Below are 6,000 nucleotides of genomic sequence, written 5' to 3'. Positions count from 1 at the left end.
GGCATGATATATGTTTCATTGGCAAGATACATTTTGAGAGGATGAGGAGGGAGATGGGCTAGAAAATGCAAAAAAAGATTGGCGCCCTGAGCTAGAGTGGGTGGGAGACTTTGGTGGAGGTAATAGGCAGTGGACAGAAGAAAGGAAAGGAAGCAGCAGAGGCAGCAACATAAATGTTTTTGACCATGGAAATGAAGTCCGCGAGCTTCTTGTATTTAACATTTGAGGTGAGCCCGGGGAATAGGGATTTATGGTGACAGTTTGTTTTGGAAAAATAAGTCTGAAGTTGTCTTGCCGTCCAGGATGAACCTGGAATATTAGATGGTTTTGGCTGAGGATAAAGAACCACTGTGGTACTTAACAAGGTGAAGCCAGATCTGGTGATGCAAGACTAGGTTAGTTGCGCACTGGGTATACTGAAGTCTGTGCCCATCTGACTTGAAGGAGCGAAAATGCAGATTATACCAAAGAGAGCAATGGAATGGGAGACAGTGAATGACTTGTTGGGGACAAGGTATGGGAATTGGGCATTTGTGAGTAAATTTGGGATGAGGCTGGGACAGTTTTTTCTATGGGCAGATGGTGAGAATAATGGATTGGAGGAGGGGGATGTGGATGGTAAGAGAAATGAGGAAATAAATCAGAGATGGCCTTGTCAGTGATAGAGAACTTGGCTGCAGAGAGGCAGTCCAAATGTATGGGTGGGGAATGTCATATGAAGTGGTGTGTGTATATATATAATCACTAAATATCCTTAATTTCCAGCATTGTTTTTTAATTTAATTCCCAGTATTTGCATTTCTTTTAATTAAATCACTATGCAAAAACAATGTCTGGCACGAGAGAGACTATAGAAGCTGGAGTTGTTCTCCTTAGAGCAGAGAAGGCTAAGGGGCGATCTAATAGAGGTGTTCAAGATCATGAATGGTTTTGATAAGAGTAAATAAGGAGAAACTGTTTCCAGTGGCAGAAGGGTGGGTGACCAGAGGACACAGATTTAAGGTAATTGGCAAAAGAAGTAGAGGCGAGATGAGGAGAAATTCTTTTACACATGAAGCTGAGTTCGGATCGGTCAAGGCCCTGTGGGTGGCGGAGCTGGCCCAGGGGCTGAGTGGCCGGGTCCTGCTCCTACTTTTTGTGTTCTTTAGATTTGAGGTTAGGATCAGATCAGCCATGATCTTATTGAATGGCGGAGCAGGCTCGAGGGGCCGATTGGCCTACTCCTGCTCCTATTTCTTATGTTCTTACACAGCCAGTGGTTATGATCTGGAATGCGCTGCCTTAAAGGCTGGTGGAAGCAGATTCAATAGTGACTTTCAAAAGGGAATTGGATAAAGAGGAAAATTTTTTTGCAGGGCTAAGGGGAAAGGGCAGGTGAATGGGACTAATTGGGATAGTACTTTTTTGAAAGAGCAGGCACGGGCACGACGGGCCGAATGGCCTCCTCCTCCTCTGTGCCGTGTGATTGGAAGCATCAATGAAACTGGTAACAAAAGTTGGTGATGGGACGATTGCGTCATCACGTCGTCGGGGGGGGGGGGGGGGTGGGAGGTTGTTAATGATTGGCTGAAACACAGGCCTATGAGAAAGCTTCTTACTGCTAGTCCCGTGTTGCTGGGACGGGTCCAATGGGAGTGCGGCTGTTTGCGGGGTTGGCCGGTTGGTAGTTTTGTTTGATGGTGGTCTGTGTGTTGACGGGACCGGGCAGCGAGCGGGCGGATCCGGTCGGGATTATAATATTTCACGGGCCGTATAAGGTCACCGTAATATCTTAGCAGCGTTAATAGTCGCCGAGGAATGAGAGCGGTTACGGCGGCGGTGACGGCCTGACGGGAGCCGGTAAGTGTGGAGGTGAGGAGGGCCCTGTGAGGTGAGGTGAGGTGAGGTGAGGGTGGGGGGGGGAACAGCGGGGCCCGGACCTGGCCCCGGCCCCCGGCCCCCGGCCCCCGGCCCCCGGCGGGCCGGTGAGGAGGCCATCAACAACGGCAGAAAGTATGGGGCAGTAGGCGCTGGTACCAACCCAGGGCCTGGGAGCTGTTTGAACCCGGTGTCATTCATTGTGCCAGGGTCCGAGCCTCGTCTCTGGTCTCCGTCCTTGCCCCAAGTATATGGGCGTTTTGATTATACCCTGGAGGAAAGGCTTTCAATTTGTTTTTTTTTTCTCTGTTGGTGATAATTAAATGCTCTCCCAAACTCTTATTTCTTAAAACAGTGTCTGAGTCTGTACGTCAGTTTATACCAAAGCCTTCCCTACCAGGTTGTAATAATGCTTTGTTACTTGTTAAACATCAGTTGTAACGTGAAGTTGTAGCATTTTTCATTTCTCTATTCTCAAGTTGTTTGTCATACAATCATACAGCACAAAAAGAGGCCAATCGGCCCATCGTGCCTGTGCTGGCTCTTTGAAAGAGCTTTCCAATTAGTTTCACTCCGCTGCTCTTTCCCCATAATCCCTGCACATTTTCCTTTTCAAATATTTATCCAATTACCTTTTGAAAGTTATTATTGAATCTGCTTCCACCACCCTTTCAGGCAGTGTATTCATTCCTCATCAGTGTCAGTTTTCCTTATGGTTTAGTAGAGACTGTAATCCAAATGTTTGGTGTCATTGTGTAAACAATGCAAAGGTACCCCAAATCATCTACCTCTTATTAAATGCAGTTTAGATTTACTTTGGTAAACCTTGTTTTCTGGCAGTTTGAATAGTTGTAGTGCCGAAGTGTGCAGTAAAAGCAAGTTTATTTCTAATATTATTGACAGAATTGTACAAATGAGGAAATGTTATTTTACTTCACCTTTTATTGAACGATTGCATTGTTAGAGAAATAGTCCTGTAGTGGGATTTTGAAGATAGGACACCTGCAGGAGTAAGCAACACTCCTTCCTTTTTTGCCTGTCCTCAGAAAAACAAATTTAGGAAATTTTAAGTGGAAAAAGAAAAGCGAGAAATGACAACAAAAGGGAATTGAAATATTGAAGTATATATGCTGAATGAACGATTGTGGGTGACATTGCAAAGATTTGTGATTTAGATATTACTTGAAGTTATTGAAATCATCTAATTCTCAAAAGATAGTTTTGAATTCGGGTGCCAATTAAATCCCTAAATATTTGTTCTGCTTTTGATCTGGAAATTGGTCAGTTTCTATTGTTGGAATGTACTGATGTTTGCAAGTATTAGGAGTACCTACATAAGAGACTGAGTGTGACAGATGTATGTTACTGGCTGTTCTGTGAAGCTTGTTTCCAGACGGCCATTGTCTTCGGTCCCCGCCACAAACTCCCTTCCCTAGCCATCGACTCCATCCTTCTAACTAGCCATTGTCTGAGGCTGAACCAGACCGTTTGCAACCTTGGCGTCCTATTTGACCCTGAGATGAGCCTCCGACAACGTATCCGCTCCATCACCCACACTCCCTACTTCCACGTCGGTAGCATCGTCCATCTCAGCACCAGCCTCAGCTCCTCTGCTACTGAATCCGTGCCTTTGTTACCTCTAGACTTGGCTATTCCGATGCTCTCCCGGCCGGCCTCCCATCTTCCACCCTCCGTAAACTTGAGCTCATCCAGAACCCTGCTGATCGTATCCCAACTTGCACCAAGTTCCATTCACCCATCACCCCTGTCCTCGCTGATCTACATTGGCTCCTGGTCTGGGAACACCTCGATTTTTTAAATTTTGTTCCTTGTTTTCAAATTCCTCCATGGCCTCACTTCTTCCTATCTCTAACCTCCTCCAGCCCTACAACCCTCCGAGATCTCTCTGCTCCTCCAATTCTTGCCTTTTGCGCATCCCCGACTTCAATCGCTCCACCGTTTGTGACCGTGCCTTCAACTGCCTAGGCCCTAAGGTCGGGAATTCCCTCCCTAAACCTCTCTACCTCTTTCTCCTTTTAAGACGCTCCTTAAAATCTACCTCTTTGACCAAGCTTTTAGTCATCTGCCCTAATATCTCCTTAAGTGGTTTGTTGTCAAATTTTGTTTTAAAATTACTCCTGTGAAGTGCGTTGGGATGTTTTACTACGTTAAAAGCGCTATATAAATGCAAGTTGTTGAAATAATCAGTTTCACTCGACTTGTTTCATTCTAAATTACATGTTGCAGCTTTTCAGGTGAGAGTCACATAGTGGTTGCAGTGGATGAGATCCATTTTAGACTGCTCCTTTGTAAGCCAGCTATTAGGTATTGTATGATTACTTTTTTTTACAAAATGTACTCTTCAGCTTAAACTTCTCTCAATCAAGTACAGTATGCTATTGTAAAGATTGAATTCTATTGGGGTAGAGCATTAACTTTCTCTTTCCTGAATTTTTTTGTAAAAATTACAGAGAAATTGATCTTTCTTGGGTTAGTGATTTTTTTTTTCTAATAAAAAGGTCTTATTTCTATTAATGTTTCAACACTTGGAAAGTCCTGTGAAATTGTACTTTGTTATTTAGCTGAGAAACGTGCAGGTATGCAAAGGTACATTTTTAAAAAAAAGTTCTTGCTTTGTAGTTTTACAGTTATAGCTTGTCGTGACACATTGCACATGGCTCACACTGCATTGTTGCTATGCATTATATATGGAACAATTTGGCACCTTTCATTTAATTGAGTGACCTGTTGACAGCACAACATTTCATGCTAATGTTGCACTATTGCACTTCAACAGGTGGGAGGGTTCAGAAGACCATTTTGATTGCTTGACTTCTTTCACCTTGATCATGTGTATGGCTCATTCTGTCCCATTACTTGTGCTTGTGTGGTGTGTTACTGGTTCATTTATCAGTTGTCAATGGTATAGGAATGTAGCCTCAATTCTAGAGTGTTCTTGTAACTTTTTTTAGATTGGGAAGTCCTTCACATCGTCTTGATTCACAATGGTTTGGTGGTGATGGTTCTTGCCATCATAACAGTGAGATACACCATTGGACTACAGTGAGCAGAAGCAGGCTTAGTTTTTGGTTTATTGCACATACAGAGCATTTCTATGTGTAGCTTTCAGTGTCTTGCCAGTACATATTTGCAGTTCATAGATCTGTAAGATTTTGTGTTTTCCTAAACTTTGTGCACATTATACCTTAATTATTTTTTGGCTGATTGTTCATCCAGGCAAATTGAGGCTTTTTATACAATTGGGAGCAACTTTAGTCCCTGGGGCACCTCACCCATGTTTTTGTAAAAGTGAGGGGGGGAAATATGAGAATTCTAAGCTTATTTTTCTTATTGAAGCAATACTTAGAAACTTAGAAAATAGTTTGCAGGGATTATACGAAAGAATATGTACTTAAAAAAAATTGCTTTTCAACACTAAAAGCAGTGTTGTCACTAGGATTTCATTAAAACATATATGCGAGCATATCAGCTTTTCATGTTCTGTCCCCTTCAACTGTAGAAAAATGTCCAGCAGTAGAGTTATGTTTGTCATTCCAAACTTGTCTATAGAGAACATTTTGAGCTGTATAATACTAGGGTGATGGGAGCAGGTGGAGGTAAGGAATTACATGTATTGATACCAATATGCTTACTGACCCTGATGACAATGTGAAAGGCTTCATTATATTACAGCAATCTATACTTGTGTTACTATGTCTGAATTTATGAGTCCTAGTCTTTTTCCTTGGAAAAGTTTATAAATTCATGGAAAATAATTAAGCAGGACAGAGTGCATTTATTTTGTACACAGCTGAGCTGGTGTTTCTATTCTTTAGCATGTTGTTGTCTGGCAAATTTGATGTTTAGTGCTATTTTGTTTTAAATCCACTAAATCAATCTCTATAAGCTAGGCACTGGGATGGACAGCTTATTGTATAACGTGTTGTCTGAACTATAGCCAGATATTTAATCATTTGTTGGAAAATCAATAAAATGTTTGATTACTAAAATTATGGAGAGGTGAATCTCAATAAAGGTGTGAAAGCTTTAGTCTGTTACCTTAAACAAGTTGCTTTGATATTTGCATCTTGGGGAATTAGTCACTTATCTCGTGATTAGGTCAATGTTGTAATCCACAGCAAA

At 42.3% G+C, this 6,000-nt stretch overlaps 1 protein-coding gene across 4 annotated transcripts in view; it reads left to right on the top strand.

Moving 5' to 3' along the window:
- Positions 1-1,638: 1,638 nt before the first annotated feature.
- ncoa6 (nuclear receptor coactivator 6) overlaps positions 1,639-6,000 on the top strand; it is a 53,242-nt gene continuing 48,880 nt past the window's right edge. For all 4 annotated transcript variants that reach the window (XM_068000291.1, XM_068000289.1, XM_068000292.1 and 1 more), the window contains exon 1: positions 1,639-1,839. The gene's annotated coding sequence lies outside the window, so the exon portion shown is untranslated. The remainder of the gene's footprint in view (positions 1,840-6,000) is intronic.

Source organism: Heptranchias perlo, chromosome 19, assembly GCF_035084215.1.
Source record: "Heptranchias perlo isolate sHepPer1 chromosome 19, sHepPer1.hap1, whole genome shotgun sequence".
NCBI classification, from domain to species: Eukaryota; Metazoa; Chordata; class Chondrichthyes; order Hexanchiformes; family Hexanchidae; genus Heptranchias; species Heptranchias perlo.
The sequence above is the reverse complement of the archived record's forward strand: the minus strand, read 5'-3'. Positions and strand labels throughout refer to the sequence as shown.